We start from the raw sequence: 22,181 nt of genomic DNA on the forward strand, positions 1-22,181 counted from the left end.
TAAACTATCAGTTACCAGTGGAGTAACCAGTCATGGCATCTGGTCCCATCATTTCATGGCAAATAGACAGGGAAACAGTGGAAACAGTGAGACTTTATTTTGGGGGGCTCCAAAGTCACAGCAGATAGAGACTGCAGCCATGAAATTAAAAGACGCTTACTCCTTGGAAGAAAAGTTATGACCAACCTAGACAGCACATTAAAAAGCAGAGACATTACTTTGCCAACAAAAGTTCATCTAGTCAAGGTAATGGTTTTTCTAGTAGTCATGTATGAATGTGAGAGCTGGACCATAAACAAAGCCGAGCACTGAAGAATTGATGCTTTTGAACTGTGGTGTTGGAGAAGACTCTTGAGAGTCCCTTGGACTGCAAGGAGATCCAACCAGTCCATCCTAAAGGAAATCAGTCCTGAATATTCATTGGAAGGACTGATGCTGAAGTTGAAACTCCAATACTTTGGCCACCTGATGAGAAGAGCTGACTCATTTGAAAAGACCATGATGCTGGGAAAGATTGAGGGCAAGAGGAGAAGGGGACGACAGAGGATAAGATGGTTGGATGGCATCACAGACTTGATGGACATGAGTTTGAGTAAACTCCGGGAGTTGGTGATGGACAGGGAGGCCTGTCATGCTGTAGTCCATGGGGCCGCAAGGAGTCAGACACGACTGAGCGACTGAACTGAACTGACTACCAGTGGAGAGATGGAGATGGACAATATAGCAACTGGGGGATGAGATGCACAAACTTCTGGCTGTCAGATATGCTCATAGGTATACTGTAAAAGATGGGAAATACAGCCAGTCTTTTATAATAGTTGTAAATGGAATACAAACTTTAAAAGCTATATAAAAATTTTAATTAATTAAATAAAAGCAACTCAAGCCCTGAGTCAAACTCTTTTAGTCAACCTCAAATAAAAATTAAGTTAAATAAGATAAAATAAGTAGAAAATGCAATTTACTATAAATATATAAATAGGAATAATTTTTTTCCAATTTTTTAAGGAAAATATTAAGAATGTTATCTAAAATGTATTTTTCAATAATAAAAACCTTTTCATTTTCCCTGAAATACAACAGTCAGTCCGTCAGTTCAGTCGCTCAGTCGTGTCTGACTCTTTGCGACCCCATGAATCACAGCACGCCAAAGATACTTTTATATCCAAAAGATATGAAATATAAACCAAGGGAAAATTGTCACATAATCTAAAAGTTAGTTGAAAAATATAATAAGAGCTTAAAGATTCTTTAAGAAAATATTTTCTAGTTTGCTGAGAATTGAGTCTCCAACAAGTTCAATATTTCTGCATTCTCTATAGTATAAAAACGTGAAAATAAATGATGAATATATTTAGGAAAATTAGTAATAATATGAATTTGTATTTCACAATGTTCAGTTAAACACTAACATAAGAAAATTAAAACAGTTATATATTTTTAGGTTTCATCAGCTTATATTTGGAAGTAAAACATTTAGCAAATAAATAAGGAGGTTAATTGTCTTCTTGAGTGAAGAGTTAGCGTGAGAATATGTGAGAGAAGGGGTTTCAGGATAGGTAAACATCCATGCAAAGGGGAGAATACATTTGATATTTTTGAGAAAGAGCAAGAAGACCATGCAACTGGAATAGAATGAACATTGGACCTGTTACTAAGACATTTGAAGGTTTGAAGAAATGCAGGGAGTTAAAATCATGTGCTGCCTTGTGGAACGTTTAAAGAACTCTAGTTTTTAACCATCCAGGATTTGGAGCAGAGGAAAGACGTGATCTAATTTCTGAAGGGCCGCTCTTGCTACTATGTTAAGGGCGAGCCGTAGCAGGTGAAGAACAGAAGCCTAGTTAAGAAGTCCATGAAGATGAACCTGGAGACACATGGCACTGGCTCTGACCAGATTTGCTCTAGTGGAACTGGAGGAAAAACGTGGGTCAAATTCCGGACATCCTCTATTTTAGGGTTATCTCAGAAGGATTCGACTGAGCAAAAAAACTTCACTTTCACTTTTCACTTTCATGCATTGGAGGAGGAAATGGCAACCCACTCCAGTGTTCTTGCCTGGAGAATCCCAGGGACGGGGCAGCCTGGTGGGCTGCCGTCTATGGGGTCGCACAGAGTCAGACATGACTGAAGCGACTTAGCAGCAGCAGCAGCAGCAGCAAAAGGATTCGGTTTTGAATTAGATGTTAACGTATGAAAGATAAAAAGAGAACTAAATGATTTTTATGTGAATTTCCTTCAAATTAAATAAAGTTTCTATAGCAGACAAAGCACAATGGCACAAACTGGAGGCTCTTATCTCTGAGACCACCCTTCAGAGGCCATACTAGCAAATGACAATATCTGGAGAATTCTATTATACCCCCCTATATTGAGATAAATAAACTGAAGGGATGTCTTCTTTTCCCTCTTCTTTCAAGAAACACTTATAAGTGACTACTGGGAATAATAATTAAAACAGAGAAAACAAAAAGAGAACCTAACTTTTTAAGGAATTAAAAGTTTCATTGATAATCACTAAAGTGAAACCTGTGAATGACTGTAGGGAGGGCTTCTGTCTGTATCTCTACCTCTACCTATATTGATATAGATATATAAATACAATCATTCACAGGTGGCCTGGTCAGGATGTTTCCTGTGAGCTAAACAAGAATACTTTAGCATAATGCTCATTGCCTGGAAGGCAGGGTTCCAGGAAATGGGACATGATGTATAATTTAAGCTTATTGGCAGCATCCCTGTAGTGATGAACTTGTAAAAGATTCCTCCCTATTACACTTGCTGTCTAGTATTCCTAAATTGTAAGAGGGCTGCAATGAGCCTTATGGAGAAAATGTTGGATAGGCTTCATTCAGGCATGAGTTAGAACTGCTGGCCATGAGTTCAATGTGCATGAATCTACCATATGTTAAATAAAAATGTCTCTAAACAGAATAACACATAAAACAAGGATATATATTAATCAAGATATGAGAACCTAGAGACTCACCAGGGACCTAACCCTGTATTTCCTCTGAAAGCAATGGTCAGAACTGTCAGCAACTTGATGGACCACGATAACCACAGGAAATGAAAATCAATTGTATCTACTTAGTATTTATGGTATAGATTCGCCTTTGTGTTGTAATGGTGTGGAGAAATGGAATCTTGAGTGCACTCTGGGCTTACTCAGCCTTTGAGAAAAAGAAACGGGCTTAACAAGGAGCACTGAAGCCTATTGTCTGTTTTGCTCCATGAGCTGCTAGTGGTGAGAAGCCATATCATAAAGTAAGCACGATCTTGCCAACAAGCAAGATTAGGATTCACTAGGTGAGTAGACACCCCTGGGTCTGGAGGAAGACTTATGACTCAGGTGGTTAAATACGCTGGGAGAATAACTATAAACCCTCCTCACTGTGACTCCTTAGAGATGTCAAAGCTACAATGCAATAAAGGTCATACTAGAAAACAGAAGCCCTGTCACCCCAGACCTAAGAAGAACCTCTCAGGAGTCAGACACTACCCACCACTTTCACAGACCTAGTTTCAAGTCTAGAAGGAAAACAGCCTCAGAGCTAATATCTCCCTAACCACTTTTTCATAGAAAAATGAAGCCCCATTAGTAACAACTGGCTTAATTCTTTTCAAGGGGGACTAAGTGTTTGGGAAAACCAACCAAAGGGTTGGGAATACTGACAAGCTGAATGTGACCTCATCACATTTCCAAGGCAATGACAGGGGAGAACGGCCTCCTCCAGGGGACTGAAGAGTGAAATGAATCCGCCACAAGGCACAGAGGCTTTATTTGTATTATCTGAATTTCTCTAAGGTATATAAAGTGTCTTCTGTAAAGAGCTGTCATCATTTTATTTTTAAAGCAATCAGTCTCCTCTAAATGTGCCACGTTGATCATCAAAAAGGGGTGAGAGGCATGGCTCTTAAATACACTGTGTATCCATAGCAAAGGTAGCAAGTATCTTATGGTCCTAGGATGAAGATTTCAGCTGTGACTCTGCATTATTGTAAAACAATGGGTCTTTAAGACAGAGGATACCTAATTGTCTAAGCTCTAACCTCCTTATGCTTTCACTGTGTCAACTTTGTGACACTCGACTATTCTGCTTACTCTCCACTCCCAGTCTAATTTCATAACTAATTATTTAAGATAGGACATGCCTTTCTGCCCAAAAGTAGAAAATATGTTGGTGTCTAAAACTGAAAACAGAAGTTGTAAAACTTTATAAATATTCAATCTACTACTACAGTGTTTTAAAGTACAAATAATTCATGTATATATATAAAACAGCAGTATGAAAAAAGCTTTAGAAACCCCAATGAAAACATTTTTGTGGTTTTTTACATTAGCTTGTGCTCAAGTAAAATTGTCAGTGTTATTGATATTTGCATCAATTAATCGACGTGTTTATTGCGCTTTTGAACATTCTCAGCATTAAGACCAGTGCTTGGTAGGAAGTCATGATTTCTATGCTCAAAAAATTCATAATTCTGGTGAGATCACAAGAAAAAAAAAAACCAAGCAACAAATGTGCATGTAAGATTTTGCCTAACTGTGAGCAGCAGTCACCAAAGGAGAGGTGGAGTGGGAAGAAAAGAGGCTTTGGAAACCTCTAGAAATTCTTCCGGAATAAAAATTTTTGGAAAAGTAATAGTAATAATAAAAACAAGGACAGTTGGTCTTTTAGATAGGTGTGCTCCGTCACTTGGTCATGTCCCACTCTTTGCTGCCTCTTAGATTATAACCGGCCAGGCTCCTCTGTCGCTGTGATTTTCCAGGCCAGAATACTGGAGTGAGTTGCTGTTCTGTTCACCTGAGGATCTTCCCAACCCAGGGATCGAACCCATGTCTCTTGCACCTCCTGCACTGGCAGGCAGATTCTTTACCACCACGGCCACCTGGGAAGCCCCATGATCCTTTAGATAATAGAAACCAAATTACCAGGTAGGAATAAGCCTGAGAGATAGGCTTCTTTTTTGTGGGACTAAGGAAAATTAAATTAGACTGCAATTATGGATGGGGATTGACTGGTTTGGAAATCAGTCCTGAATATTCACTGGAAGGACTGATGCTGAAGCTGAAACTGACCACTTGATGTGAAGAACCAACTCATTGGAAAAGACCCTGAGGCTGGGAAAGATTGAAGGCGGGAGAAGGGGACAACAGAGGATGAGATGGTTGGATGGCATCGCTGACCCAATGGACATGAGTTTGAGCAAGTTTCAGGAGTTGTTGATGGACAGCGAAGCCTGGCATGCTGCAGTCCATGGGGTCATAAAGAGTCGGACACGACTGAGCGACTGAAATGAGCTGAATTGATGGATGGGGATCATGGAGGGTCTCAATAACAGGAGTTTGAATGTATTTGACAAGCAAGAGGAAACCATCAGGGATTTTTGACAAAAATATTTCTACTTTGTCCATCTCCAATTCATCTTTCACAAGAATGTTATCTAAACATAAATATGGTCATAAAATACTTTAAGAATGTATCTCTGTCAATTCCAAGCACCTTAGAACATTTTTCAGACTTCCTAACTCACCAGTGCCCCTTCTGTTCATTCCACTGTCTCTGCATCATACACACACACACACACACACACACGCGCGCGCGCGCGCGCGCGCGCGCGCGTGCGCGCACACACACACACACCCCTCCCCATATACTGACTGCCTTTCAAATACGCATTTCATGCCATTCCAGCAATAACCTGTATTTTTCTTGCCCTGACATAGTAACCCCATCGGTTTTTATTTCAAAAACTAGTTCTCATTCTCAAACACTCCACTTAAATTCCCAATTGTATGATTTTCATTCTAATGAATTTTCATTTCATTGAAAGAAAAAAATGTTGCTTATGTCAAAGGCCAGAAACCTAGAGCCTATGGACGAATCTAGCTCACTGTCTATTTTTCAGTTAGTTTGCTTGTTTGTTTTTCTAAAACAGGGTTTGTTTTTTTTTTTTAAAGAATACAGTCTTGCTCATTTATTCATGTAAAACTATAGCCTGCTTCTGTTCTATGATACAGAGTTGAGTACATGTGACAGAGACTGTATGGTCCAAAATCTAAAATATTTACCATGTGGACATTTAAAGTAAGAGTGTCAACCTTGGTTTACAATTTATGCCTCTGCTGTAGAACTTACCATGCTGTTTCATAAATATTTATTTATGTATGCTTGTCATATGTAAAGTCAAGAACTGTTTCTACAGCGATCGAGAGATTGCTGCTTAAGCTGAATCCACCCTCATTCTTCAAACTTACTGACTTATTTGCATCCCCTCCAAGCTCTACTGACCTCTCTATTCAGCTCCTTCAACACTCTAAACTCAACACTCTAAAAGCATTCTTACCTGGAGATCCATACGTAGGTTGTCCCTCTGTCCAGAACGAGGTTCACTTTGACATTCACACAGCAAGCTCTTTGTCATGTTTCATATTTCAGCTTAACTATTACAGCCACTAAAAGACCTCCTTCCTGACTGTAATTTGTAGCCCCAATCCCCATCTTTCACTCCTGTTATTATTCTCTATCAAAATACCTAATTTGTTTAATTCATAACACTTAAGTGGTACTATCTACATTTTCACCTGCTTTTTCTCCAACTACTTTGTGACACTGTAATTTCCATGAAAGTGAGCAACACATCTGCTTTTTCATCACTATATTCTCAAATGACCTAATAATTCCACCTCAAACACTAGCACGGTTTCTGGTTCTGAAATTGATAGACCTCTAAATCAACTGATCGAGAAAAAAAAGACACAAAATGACAATTCAGAAATGAAGAGAAGATACCACTTCAAATCCCAAAGACATGAAAAGAATAAGACTAGATAAAGATACCTTCTGCAACGTGGGAGTCTCAGGTTCAATTCCTGGGTTGGGAAGATCCCCTGGAGAAAGGAATGACAACCTACTCCAGTATTCTTGCCTGGAGAATTCCATGAGCGGAGTAGCCTGGTAAGCTATAGTCCATGATCTCGCAGAGTTGGACAAGACTGAGTAACTAACACACATAGAGTTATACCCTATACCTTCGATGACATAGGTTTCAAAGATTTGAAAATCATAAATTAGCAAACTTGAAAGAAGAAAGAGAAATTTTGAATAAGTTTTTATTAAGTAAAGTCACTGAAATTATAATTTAAAATCATCCCTAAAGAAAATTGCATACACAGGTGCCTTCAACAGTGACTTCTATCAAACACTTAAGAAATAAATAAAACCAATCCTGTATAAACCTTTCAGACAATAAAAAAGAGTGTGATCACAAAATAAAACTGGAAATTCATCCTTCTCATGGAGAAACAGGAAAAATTCTTAAGAAAATATGAGCAAATTGTTGCAATGTGTTAAAAATATAATACATTATGACCTGTTGGAATTTACCTGGGATTGCAAGTTTAATATCTGAAAATCAATATGGTAGAATAAAGTAGGAAAACTTAAGATAATTTCAGTAGATGTAGAAAAAACCATTTGACAAAACTTAACTTCCATTTACGATCTTTTAAAAATATTAGTAAACTAGGAATAGAGAAAAACTGCCTCAACCTGATTAAAAGATCTACAAAAAAAACATTAAACTAACATACTCAGAGGAAAATAACTCATTACTTTCTGTATAAAATTTAAAAAAAGGCAAGAATCATCTTATCTCTCCATTTTATTTAAAATTAAGGTCATCAAGATTGGAAAGGAATAAATAAAACTATTACTTCATATAATTTGATGGTATATGTAAAAATTAAAAGGAAGCTACCAAATAACAAGCAGAATTAAAAAGTAAATTATCAAGGTCATAGTATAGGTCAACTTAAAAAGCAAAAATTGGTATTTTAATAATCAATAAAGAAATTAAAAATTCAAAACCAAAATTTAAAATTTTCAATTATAAAAACATCTATTAGAAATAAAATTCTTAGAAATTACTTCAACAAAATTTGTGAACAACTTATACACTGAAAATTATAAGGCATTGCAAAATGAAATCAATTAAGATCTAATCTACCTGCCTCTTGAGAAATCTGAATGCAGGTCAGAAAGCAACAGTTAGAACTGGACATGAAACAACAGACTAATTCCAAATAGGGAAAGGAGTACATCAAGGCTGTGTATTTTCACCCTGTTCATTTAATTTATATGCAGAGTACATCATGAGAAACGCTGGGCTAGATGAAGCACAAGCTGGAATCAAGATTGCTGGGAGAACGATCAATAACCTCAGATATGCAAATATCCTTTTGACAGAAAGTGAAGAAGAATTAAAGAGCCTCTTGATGAAAGTGAAAGAGGAGAGTGAAAAAGTTGGCTTAAAGCTCAATATTCAGAAAACTAAGATCATGGCATTTGGTCCCATCACTTCATGGCAAATAGATGGGGAAACAGTGGAAACAGTGTCAGACTTTATTTTTCTCGGCTCCAAAAATCACTGCAGATGGTGATTACAGCCATGAAATTAAAAGACGCTTACTCCTTGGAAGGAAAGTTATGACCAACCTAGATAGCATATTAAAAAGCAGAGACATTACTTTGCCAACAAAGGTCCATCTAGTCAAGGCTATTGTTTTTCCAGTAGTCATGTATGGATGTGGGAGTTGGACTATAAATAAAGCTGAGCACTGAAGCGTTGATGCTTTTGAACTGTGGTGTTGGAGAAGACTCTTGAGAGTCCCTTGGATGGCAAAGAGATCCAATCAGTCCATCCTAAAGGAAATCAGTCCTGGGTGTTCATTGGAAGGACTGAGGTAGAAGCTGAAACTCCAATCCTTTGGCCACCTGATGCGAAGAACTGACTCATTTGAAAAGACCCTGATGCTGGGAAAGATTGAAGGCAGGAGAAGGGGATGACAGAGGACGAGATAGTTGGATGGCATCACCGACTCGATGGACATGAGTTTGAGCAAGCTCTGGGAGTTGGTGATGGACAGGGAGGCCTGGCGTGCTGCAGTCCATGGGATTGCAAAGAGTCGGACGTGACTGAGCGACTGAGCTGAACTGATAGTAGATTAATGATATTGTGATAATTTTAGGTGAACAGCGAAGGGACTCAGCCATACATATACATGTATCCATTCACCCCCAAATTTGCCTTCCATCCAAGCTTCCTTTTATATGAAATTCTCGTAAATACCAAACTCTAATGACAGAAAGTAGATCAGGGGATATCTTGGTTCAGGGATGAGAAAAGATGGACTGCATAAAGGATGAATTTTGATGACAGTTACACAACGGTATACAACTGTCAAAATCCATCAAGCTCAATATTTTAAAGGGGGAATTTAATTATATATTAATATATAGGTGTCCCTGATGGTTCAGCAGTAAAGAATCTGCCTGTAATGCAGGAGACGAAGGCGACACGAGTTCGAACCCTAGGTCAGGAAGGTCTCCAGGAGGAGGAAATGGGAAGCCATTCCAGTATTCTTGCCTGGGAAATCCCATGGACAGAGGAGCCTGGCATTCTTTGGTCCTTGGAGTCTGAAGCACCTGAGCACACACACATGCGTGTGTGTGTTTGTGTGTGTGTATGTGTGTATATGTTTGTGTGTGTGTATATATATATATCAACATCTTAGATTAAATAAACAGAATTAAGAGATTTATGCCACCAAGAGCATCTAAAACCCTTGTAATCAGATATCTCTACCATGTTCTTTGGAAAGGCTTGAGTGTGTAAACACACAGCATGTACACACATATACACATGTGCATACACAGAGCAATACCACAGTCTTCCCACAGTCTGCATCAATCCAACTGTGTTCTATTATGTAGAATGATCATGTTTCTTAATGTTATGTAAAGCTTCAAGGTCTCTCCTTATTTTCCAAACAAACTGCTGTGTCTACTCCCCCTCTCAAAAACATATGCTGAAAGTACCATCTGTGGGTGTATCAGAGGGTGTGAGTTTATGTGTGCAAAAGTTCTGCAGATTATTAACAGTCAAATTTGTATATTGCAGGGGCTGAGAACAGACATTCTACTATCAGATCATTCTGAGTTTCAGTCCCAGATCTGAGTGCCAGAAAGTACCCGCAAACCCTAGTTTCCTCAACTGTTAAAATGGTAGGGGGCAAAGTGGGAAATAATATTTCCCACCTAAATAGATTGTTGTGAACATTAAAAGAAACAACAAATATAAAGTTCAGTAAGTATCAACTATTATTCTTACCCTATATCTTGAGATCTTTGCAAATCCCTTAATAATACAATAGCAAATAATTTGCCCCATAAAACATCGTAAAGTGTAACCAAAAAATTTAAGTAGTCCCTTTAGGCTCTTAGAACATATGACTATATGTACTATACAGTCTATAATACATATGACTGAGGTCATTTTCAAAAGTGTTGAAATAAATTTTATCTCTATAATAAACTTTACCAAATATTAATTTTAATGTAATATAGCATATTAACTGTGCATTTGCCTGAGTCAGTAAACTCTTTTATATAGTCTTTATCTTTTAGGGAAGTTTTAGATTCAGAGCAAAACTAACAAGAGATCATAGAGATTTTTCATATGCTCCCTGCATCTACACATGCACAGCATCCCCCATTATCAACATCCTCCACCAGAGAAAGACATTTATTAAAATTAATAAATCTACATTGACACATCATAATTATCCAAGTCCATGAGTTGCATTGGAGTTCACTCTTGGTATATAGACTATGTGCTTGAGCAAATGTATAATGACATGTATTCATCATTACAATATCATATAGAGTACTTTTAATGCCCTAAAAATCATCTGAACTCCACCGATTCATCCGTTCCCACTGCCCAAGTCCTGGCAATGAATGAGTGTTTTACTGCCTCCACAGTTTTGCATTTTTTAGAATGCCTTATAGAGTTGAAATCACATCATATGTTGTCTTTTCATATTGGTTTCTTTTTCTTACTAATATGCAACCAAGTTCTTTCCACAACTTTCATGGTGTCATGGTTAATTTCTTTTTAACTCTGGGTTATATTCCAATGTCTGCATTACTACAGTTTATTTATCTGCTCACCTATTGAAGGACATCTTGGTTGCTGGCAAGCTTTGGCAATTATGAATAAAGTTGTCATAAACACCCATGTGCAGATTTTTGTGGGGACAGAAGTTTTTAGCTTCTTTGGGTAAGTGCTAATGAGAACAATCACTTGCCAACTTCCCTGGTGACTCAGACGGTAAAGAATTCGCCTGCAATTCAGGAGACCCAGATCCAATCCCTGGGTCAGGAAGATTCTCTGGAGAAGGGAAAGGTTATGCACTCCAGTACTCTTGCCTGGAGAATTCCATGGACAGCAGAGCCTCAGTGGGCTATAGTCCATGGGCTCCGAAAGAGTCGGACCCAACTGAGCAACTACCATACATGTACAGAGAGGATGTTGAGTTCTATAAGCCACCAAATTATCTTCCAAAGTGGCTTTGCCATTTTGCATTCCCACCAGAAATGAATGAGAGCTCCTGTTTTCCACATCCTCGCCAACATTTGCTGTTGTCAGTGTCCTGCACTTCGTCCCTTCTGATAGGTGTGTAGTGATATCAACTTCTTGTTTAAATTGTATTTCCCTGATGACACGTGATGCAACATATCTTTTCAGACACTTATTTGTTATCAGTATATTTTCTTTGGTGAAGTGTCTGTTAAAGTCTTTTGTCTATTTTTTAAAATCAACTTGTTTTCTTATTGTTTAGTTTTACAATTTCTCTGTATATTTTGGATACCAGTTTTTTATCAGATGTAGCTTTTGCAAGTATTTTCTCCCACTCTTTTGATGTATCTTAACTCATTCTCATTTTCTTGAATTTGTATTTCTCAGAACAGAAATTTCTAATTTTAATAAACTCTTCCTTATTAATTATTTCTTTCATGGATCATGTCTTTGGTTTTGTATCTAAACTGGCAAAACTTTTATACTTTCTCAAGATGTGTTTAAAATATGAATATAAATCCACATTGAGATACAAGTTGGGCAATGAGCTAGACATTTGCTAAAGTCAAGAAATGCATAATGTGAATATGGCATAAAACAGTCTCCAACATCCACCTCAGTTACTGAATGTCAGCAAAAGGGCACAAACTTGGGCTGGATAGCTCCCTCACTCAGAGCTGGCATCTGTGAGCCAGCAGCTGGCAACACTGCCCACAACCAGAGAAATAATCACCTTAAGGACCAAGACTCACTACACCATAACTGAAGCAATTCTTGGAACATTGTTTAATTTGCCTCATTCTTTAAAGCAATAAATTTTCAACTGTTATAAAAATTCTAGTATCAAGTATGAAAACCAAAAAAGGAAGTTAGAAGAGAAAAATAAAGGCAAATACTTGAAAGTTGGTGATAAATTTGACTTTTGGAACTTGTAAGTATCAAAATCACTGAAAATAGAAAAAAAATCAGTTATATGTGTTTGTGGAAGTACTATTATTTAATATAAGTAATTTAATCAAAATGATTTTTCTGTCAAGGACCTTTAATTGTTACATTTTTCAACAATATTGGAAGAATCTAGCATGTCTCACTTTGCCTTTATATCCCCTTTTAACTCTGTAAAAAATAACAGCTCACCTTAGAAGTGATGGTGAGTCAGCTGAGCAGCCTCCGGGACAGGCAGGAGCCTTAGAAATACAGCCCTATGGGACCTCCTGTAGGAGATGGTTACTTCTAGATAAAAGTCTATTTCTATACTGAAGAGCTGATTTATCCAAAGTCCTTGTGTATTAAGAAATATTTTTAGGAGAATAATCATTTGGAATTGGATATTTAGTGTTCTTTATAATAGTTTTCATTCCAACAATTCTCTCCTTTTAAACTAAGGAAAAACATATCATCCATATTACAAATACACAAGAAAACAAATGCTGTTGTTATATAGTGATTAATGATAAGGACAATGTTGACTACAGAGGGAAAATGTGACTTGATTTTTAACTTCATTTTGAATTAATAACTCAGTGACAGATTCAAAACTTGAACTGATTCAAAGATGTAATCTTAACATTTCCATAAGTGAAAAAAAAAGACAATGAAAAGTTACATTGTTTGTGTGACTTGTTATTTGGAATATTCAGTGTATATACTCATATTCCAAATATTCCTAGGCTGTTGTATAGATTGCACTTTTTTCTACAAAAGAATATGTATTTGCTACATAGAGAGCTATACTTAGAATATATATTTCTAAAACAAAAAGTATATCATTTACAAATATGAAATTAGGATGGGTTACCAGGATTTTGTGTATATACTGTAAAATACAAAAAACAGAGATGCTTACTTATTAAGAACACTACATTCAAAATGTTTTATAAATTAAATTTCAAAGTAAAAAACACTAGTCAATTTAACTTTGAATCAGTGACACAATTTTTTCAAATCCAATGCCTAGATTATTTCCTGTCTCATTTATGCTTTTAGAAGATAGCAATAAAAACTGATTCTTATTGCTATTAATATTATTGATGTTTCCTCAAGAGGAAGTTCATCTACCCACATTGACACTTAAAGAAATGAAGGTCAATATGGACATTGGCTTTCTGTAAATAAGATTAATGGCTTGAGGTAAATTTTAGTAAAAGATGGCTTGTTTCTTCTCTAAATTTTCTACTAAACAACTAAAGGGACTGTAAATGACAAAAATAAGCTCAAATGACAAGAAAATAGGGAGAATGAAGTAGTGTAGTCTCAAGATGTAAAACCAGACATTAAAAGGCAATTCATAAGCAGTATAGGTTACTTCAGGGCTTCCCTAGTGGCTCAGCAGTAAAGAATCCACCTGCCAATGCAGGAGACATGAGTTCGATCTCTGGGTCAGGAAGATTCCTGGGAGAAGGAAATGACAACCTACTCTGGTATTCTTGCCTGTGAAATCCCATGGGCAGAGGAGCCTGGCAGGCTACAGTCAACGAGGTTGCAAAGAATTGCATGAATTAGCGACTAAACCACAACAAACAACAATGGATTATATCAGTAAAGAATTCATGTATACTAATATAGTACGTCCAAACATGGAGAATATTTTCAGTTTATTTGCTCATAAAAGAGTTTTCCCAATAGCTTTTTCCTAAAATTTTTAGACTTATATTGAATGGATTTTTAGGTTTTGCATTTTAAGATAAAGTGAAAGTGAAAGTGTTAGTCACTCAGTCCTGTCCGACTCTTTGCAACCCCATGACTGTAGCCCACCAGGCTCCTCTGTCCATGGGGATCCTGCAGACAAGAATACTGGAGTGGGTTGCCATACCCTCCTCTAGGGCATGTTCCCAACACAGAGCTCTAACCCAGGTCTCCGTCATTGCAGGCAGATTCTTCACTGCCTGAGTCACCAGGAAAGTCCTACTAATATATATAATTTATTCCCCCTTGAGATGGGAACTTTTGGGACCTATTCTCCTGAAAACTTGCAAATCATCGTATTGTTTAAATACTGCAAGTATACTGGGAAGCTAGCTGTTTAACTACCAATATATATGTGTGTGTTACTAGCTCAGTCATGTTCGACTCTGTGACCCCATGGACTGTAGCCCACCAGGCTCCTCTGTCCATGGGATTCTCCAGGCAAGAATACTGGAGTGGGTTGCCATTTCCTTCTCCAGGGATCTTCTAGACCCAGGGATTGAACCCAGGTTTCCCATGTTGCAGGCAGATTCTTTACCATCTGAGCCACCAGGGAAGCCCAGTAAAACTTAGGACTGATGCTTCAAAAAGATAAACAAAACTGATATTTATAGACCTAGTTAAATAGCTAGCTTTCCCATATACTTTCAATGTTTAAAAAATATAATGATTTGAAAGTTTTTAACAGAATAAATCCTAAAAGTTTCCATCTCAAAGAAAAAAAACCTTTTTTGTGTCTATATAGGCTTATGGATATTAATTAAACTTGTGGTAACCACTTCATAATACATTTAAGTTATTATGGTATACATTTAAACTTATAGAATGCTATGTATCAATTATACTTCAATAAAGTTGAAAGGAGAAAGTACTACTTCAACTGTGCCCATTAATTTTTTTGAGACTGGTCTTGAAAAAAAAAAATGCAGTAAGAAAGTAATGCCCTTACAATATTCACAAAAAAGATATAAGAACTAGGAAATGACCCCCTAAAAAATTATAGAATCTATACGAAACTCTAAGAGTCACAAAAGAAAACTAAAAAAAAATGCAAAATCTACACCATGTCCCTGAATGAGAAAGATACTATTTTATGTATGTAATTAATTAACAAATTAGTAAGAAATTGTCTTACTAGATATCAACACACATCATAAAGTTAAAGTTATTTTTAATTCAGATGAATTTGGCACAAGAACAGACATCAGTAAAACAATAGCTAGCCCAAGTGTATAGTAAACTTAAAATGTGATCAATTTGCATCATAATCAATATTATGACTGAAATGTCCAAGAACTTAAATGATAATAATGAAGATTTTGGCATAAGAACTGCAAACTATAAAAAAAGAATCCACTGAAGTTTTTAGAAATGACAAGTGAAGTAACTGAAATTAAGAGCTCCATGAACGAGCAAAAGATAATTGGTGAACACGAAAATAAAAGCAAAATAAAATATGCAAACTGACACAAGACAAGACAAAGTGAAGTCAAATACAGAAAACAAGATAGAAGACATTTAGGACATTATAAAAAGTCCTAACTTACAAGTAAGTAGAGTTCCAGAAGGTCAGGATAAAAAGAGTTCATCAGGAACAATATTTGATAAATTAATGTTTAAAATTTTTCCAAAACTAAAGACAGCAAGCCTTAACTTTGAGAAGAACTACAAATCAAAAGACTTAAAAAAAATAAATTTGGGGCAAATAATAGTAAAAGTTTTAAAAACCAAATACAAAGAGAAAAATCTTAGAAATATCTAGGACAAAAAGAAGTCTAATTACTTTCAAAGGAGGAACAAAGGAGTAACAACAAGAGAGATAGCTGACTTTATAGTTGAAACAAAGCCAAAAAGTCATAAAATAACTGCCAATTTCAAATTTTATTTTCAGCGAAAAATCTCCAAAAATGAAGAGTAAATAAAGGCATTTTTCTAAGAAACAAAACTTGAAAGTATTTTCCATCAGAAGACCACACTAAGGAAAATATTAAAGGGTATACTTCAGGCAGGAAAAAAAAAAAAATGAAGAGATGAAAGGTTAAAACTGGGTAAATCTAACTGAAAAAAAAAAAGAAAAAGATTGTTTTAAAGTCCTAATAATATTGATTTATAGGATTTACACAGAGTAGAAAGTTTTCCAGATCCCACCATCTCTCGGTCAAAATCCTTATGATTTTAACACATTATTTATCTGTACAAAGTTTATTTTGAACTGAGTTCTACAGCTAGATTCTTTTTAAAACCTGGGAAGACTCAATAAATTACGTTACCTAAAACAAGCATAAAATTAAAAAAGCAAATGAAAATTGCAATAAATATGTAAAATTCCAAGTAGTCTTCTTTTTTAGCAACTTACAAACTGATTCTAAACATTCATGTGAATACACAAAAGACTGAAGATAACCCAAAAGAGCAATGAAGCGGAAGAAATCACACTACCTGGTTTTGCATGTATGCGTGCTGTGTTGCTTCAGTCACCTCCGACTCTGAGCGACCCCGTGGACTGCAGCCCGCCAGGCTCGTCTGTCCGTGGGATTCTCCAGCAAGAATACAGGGGTGGGTTGCCATGCCCTCCTCTGGGGGATCTCCCCACCCAGGGATCGAACCCGCATCTCTTCTGTCTCCTGCACTGACAGGTGGGCTCCTTACCGCCAGTGCCACTGGGGAAACCCACCAGATTTTAGGACATATCAGAAAACTATAGTGATCATGACACTGTGATAGCAAACTAAGATAGACATGTACCAACAAAAGAGAAATTCCGAACCACTGTGCATGAATAAATAATTTCCACCAAAACTACAAAGGCATCGCAATCCAGAAAGAGTGCAGTATCATGTTCAATAAATGAATATTAATGACCAAAACAAATAAATAAATAAAAAGAAACAAAACTTCTAGCCACATTTTATACCACTTGCAAAAATTAACTCAAAATGAATAACAGACTTAAATGCAAAACCTAAAACTATAAAACTTGTGACAGAAAACATATGATCAATCCTTCAAGATTTTTAATAGGGCAAAATTCCCCATATACAATATCAAAAGTAAAAAAAAAATCAAAAGCATGATTCATAAAAGAAAAATTATTAAATTGGATTTAATAAAAATTAAGTACTTCTACTTTTTGAAGCTGTTAAGAAAGTGAAAAGATAAGCTAAAGACTACAAAAATATTTACTAGGCATATATCTGATATATGTTCTAATATGTTTAGAATATACAAATTACCTTCAATATTTGTGCAAATTTTTTTTCTTTTAAAATTGAGTTTTCACTTTTAAAATGTGCAAAATATTTGTACAAATATTTCATCAAAGACCATATATGAATAACAAATACATTAAACATCATTAGTTAGTAGGGAAGGATAAATTAAAAATCATGATATGGCACTATAAACATATTAGAATAAAATTTTAAAATGATCAAACCAAGATTTGACAAGAATGCAAAGGAACTAGAACACTCATAAACTAATAGCGAAATGTCTGTGGTGCAAGACTTTTGGAAGAGTTTGGCAATTTCTTAAAAGTTCAACATATACATATATTTACCAGAGACCAAGTTGCTCCATTTCTAGGTTTTTACTTAACAGAAATGAAGGCAATGTCCAGACTTGTACATGAATCTTCATAGCTGCTTTATATAATGGACAAAAACTAAAAAGAAACCAAATGTCTATAAACAGATGAATAGATAGAAACAGTTGTATATTATCGAGTGGATTACCACTCAGGGAAAAAAAAAAAAGAAACGAGCTACTGATATACAAAACAACATGAATGAATCTCCAGAATAACTGTGTTGAGTGAAAGAACCAGACTAAAATACAAAATATGTTGTATGATTCCATGTGTACAAAATTCAGGAAAACAAACTATAGTGGCAGAAAAGCTAACAAGACGCCGATTAGGGAAAGGGAATGGGGTGTAAGGTTGAGGAAAAGGAAAGGATTACAAAGGTGCACAAGGAAACTCTTATGAATAATGAATATGTTCTTTATCTTGACTGTGGTGATAGTTTCATAGATATATACATGTCAAGACCTATCATGTCAAGATGCATCAAATTGAATGTGTTAAAATATGCATTTTATTATAAATAACTTATACTTCAATAAAGATGTTTAATATATATTAATCAGCTGTATTATATAATAATATTATGTGTATTATTAAACAATAATATTAGTAATATGCTTAATGTCTTTCTTTCTTTGAGCTTCCCATGTAGCGCAGCGGTAAAGAATCCGCCTGCCAATGCAGGAAATGTGGGTTCGATCCCTGGGTTGGAAAGATCCCCTGGATAAGGAAGTGGCTACCCGCTCCAGTACTCTGGCCAGGAGAGCTCCGTGGACAGAGGAACCCGGTGGGCTACAGTCCACGGGGTGGCAGAGTCACGCAACTGAGCAGCTTTCACTCCCACTCGCTCCAAGAACGCATGTAAGCTCCACGTCCCTTCCCACACACCTTGTCCCATGCATCTCTTCCTTCTGACTGTTCCTGAGTTATATCTTTTTATAACAAACTAGTGACCTAGTAAGCAAAATGTTTCTCTGGGTTCTTTGATCTGCTCTAGCCAATTAATTGAACCTAAGGAAGGGGCCATGGGAGCCTGTGATTTACAGTCAGTTGGTCAGAAGTACAGACAACAATCTAGGCTTGTAAGCAGAATCTGAAGTCCATGGAAGGGTTGTGGCAACCTCTAATCTGTGGTAGGTCAATCAGAAGCACAAGCTTTCAACTGTTGTCTGAAAAGAGGAGAATGAGTTGGAGAAAAGAGCAGTTTTGTAGATCTGAACCCAAAACCTATGAAACCTGGTGCTGTCTCTGAGCAGGCAGCATCACAGTCGAGTTGAATTGCGTATTGGCTCAAGGAACCCTCTCCCCCCACTCTTCACGCCGAGCACTGCATCTCAGAATGAGAGCTCTCTCCACTTTGGCCACATGAGCCCCTAGCAAGAAGACAGCCACCGATGACTCGGGAAGGGGTCCCGCCCCACCCAAGGAATCTGCAGGTGCGTTGATCTTAGACCTCCCAGCCTCCCGAACTGACTGAGACAAATGAATTTCTGTTATTTAAGCCATCCAGTCTCTGGCATTTTTGTTACAGCAACACAAAGGGACTAAGGCATAGCTACACAGTGGAAAAAAAAAATTTGACAAGAAATAAGTAATGAGAGCATTTACTTATTTCCAAACAATAGGAGAATGATACAAAGATATCATTTTCTTAAACGTTAGTTAATTTGTGGCCAACTAGTAGCTTCTGAAACTCTGGTATATAAATACCACTGGCACCTTTATAAACTAATATAAATATATGATAAATAATTAATAGCAACTACTTATTCACAAGGGCTTCCCTGGTAGCTGAGCTACCAGGGAAGGAATTCCTCTGCAATGCAGGAGACCCCAGTTTAATACCTGGGTCGGGAAGATCCCCTGGAGAAGAGATAGGCTGCCCACTCCATATTCTTGGGCTTCCCTGGTGGCTCAGAGGGTAATGCAGGGTAATGCAATGCAGGAGACCTGGGTTCGATCCCTGGGTTGGGACGATCCCCTGGAGGAGGGCATGGCTACCCACTCCAGTATTTTTGCCTAGAGAAACCCCATGGACAGAGGAGCCTGGTGGGCTACAGTCCACAGGGTCACAAAGATTCGGACATGAGTGAGTGACTCAGCACAGCACAGTAGATTCATTCACAACCTAAGAGAAATCTGCATATTCCTTCTTAAATTAAAATATATATATATATGACCATCGTTATTCTACAATATTAGGAACCTCTTTGTACTTCAGCTATAGGAAGTACATAGCAAAGTCTTTTATAAAAAATTCTTATCTCAACATGGACGATTCCTTTGGAAAGGGAAGACTGACTTGTACCAAAGACCTATGAAGGACTAATAATATTCATGGGGCTTTACATTTTTAACTTCATTTAGGCTTCTCAACAACAATGATCCTATGACATTAACAGTTGTACCCATTTTATAGATCAGTGAATTATGTATCAAGAAGTAGAAAGTTCATACATACAACTCATTACTTGCCTTGGAAATCCAATGGACAGAGGAGACTGACAGGCTACAGTCCATGGGGGTGCAAAATAACTGGACACTACTTAGCAACTAATTACTAGTGGAGTCCAAGTCAGAACATATTTCTTCTTAACCCTGAAGTCAGGCATCTGTGATATGTCTATCCCAAAAGTAAATTTAACTCTCACTGTCACTGGTGGGCCAAGAGTCAGCGCCTTACTCTTCTATGCTATCAATCTACCGTCAAGGAGGTTTTCATTTCTGTCCTTGGCTAACTCATCTCTTTTAACACAAATAGCTCTCTTTTTAAATTTCCATTCTTATAAACAATCACTGTTTCTGTCAGAAATAATTACATTTAGCATTTGCATTATTTTTTATTAACTTATGTTCCCTTTTAGCTTCCAATAAAAACTTTTTTTTATGTAAAGAAGAAGGCCTCTCTAATTTCACTTAGTTTTTAATCCAACTTTGTATTTTTAACAGAATTAATAACCCACAAAGTGTTTTTCTCTCATCAGCATGTAACCCTAAAATATAGTTTGAGATTACATTTCCTCCTCTTATACCCCATTTCACTAGCAAACAGCACTGTAAGAACCATATTGCACTTGGATTTTAAACAGCCTGAATCTAAAACACACAAATCCTCATGTCCTTTCAGGGACCAATTCCTCTGAGTCATTCCTGAGAAGTGGCTTTGCATCACTGCTCCACTGAAACATAATGATCTTCAGATGCCTCCTTCCCTCAAAGGAAACATCTTTAATTGGAGAAAGTAGGAGAAAAATCATTTGGGCCAAGTTTTCTCAGAGGATCTTAAACTGCTTTTCACAGCTCATTTATCAGTTTGTCTCTTCTCCTACCCTTTCTACAACCTCCACAGTTACATATACACATCACTTGTTCTCCAGAAATTAGTCATTTATAAAGAAATCAATTATGTTTACCAAAGAAATCCATAATTCTGTTTTTAAAGCCGGTGGAGTTATAGACAATGTCACCAAATACAAATGTGTGAGAGCCTGAGATGAATTGCCCAGCATTATCTTTGATGGTGGTCAGGTTGGGCTAATAACCTCATGTGCTTCCAGGAATATCAATTGAAAACTGTTCAGCTCATGTCTTTTTTAAAGCTAAGTCAAGTTCTATTGATACACGTCGAACTGAACTCCCTAAGGCAGAATTCAGACCATAGTCATCTCACACCTCGACCAATTCCATATAGCCTTCTGACAGGTCATCCCAAATCTCCTCCTGGTACTCACAGCGGACTCTGCATACATTACACATTACCACATAAATAAAAACAATGTCACTCCCATTTTGCCTGTCACACCAAGATTGAAAACCTACCATATCCTGCAAGATCCAAAGCCATGATCTGGTTCAGCTCACTCCGAAACCTCACTTCTTCCCCTTACCAATGCACTTTCACAACACTGGCCAGCTTGCTGATTTTTTTCTTTTTTTCAATGTACAAATTGTGTGTGTCTGTATTATCCCTCTTACATTAGAATATAAGCTCCCCATGAGGGCAAAAATATTGTATTCACCACTGCCATCCCAAAGTCAAGAATATTTTCAGAAACTGTAGGGATTCAAAAGTATATGCTGAATTCATTAATAAGTGAAAAATAAAGTCAGTCAAAACTATTTCTAAAAATTTCATCATGTTTTAATTCATTGCTTTTAATATTGTTTATTCATGATCCATTTCCCCCTCTTTCTGAGACATTGATATTTTCTCTTTTGAAATGCTATCGCTTACCAATTGAATGTAAATTCAGTAAAATTGTAAATTAAAGTGTGTGGTCCCCATCAGCCTTTATCCAAGATGTGAATATGAAAGCAAACTGCAATGATCAACAATCTGACTCCCTCCCTCTGAAACCGAAGTGTGAGCCTAATAACCTCCAATCAAAAATAGCTGTAGCTGATGGAGCGAAATATTATACACCCAGAAGAATCAAAGACTTCTTTCTCTATTTTGGGAGCTATCCAATATTTTCCCACAAGT

General features: G+C 36.7%; 1 protein-coding gene across 1 annotated transcript in view; it reads right to left on the reverse strand.

Annotated features, from left to right (window-relative positions):
• Window positions 1-22,181, reverse strand: part of CNBD1 (cyclic nucleotide binding domain containing 1) — a 384,488-nt gene that overhangs the window by 294,452 nt on the left and 67,855 nt on the right. The window lies entirely within an intron of this gene.

Source organism: Dama dama, chromosome 21 (genome assembly GCF_033118175.1).
Source record: "Dama dama isolate Ldn47 chromosome 21, ASM3311817v1, whole genome shotgun sequence".
Taxonomy (NCBI): domain Eukaryota; kingdom Metazoa; phylum Chordata; class Mammalia; order Artiodactyla; family Cervidae; genus Dama; species Dama dama.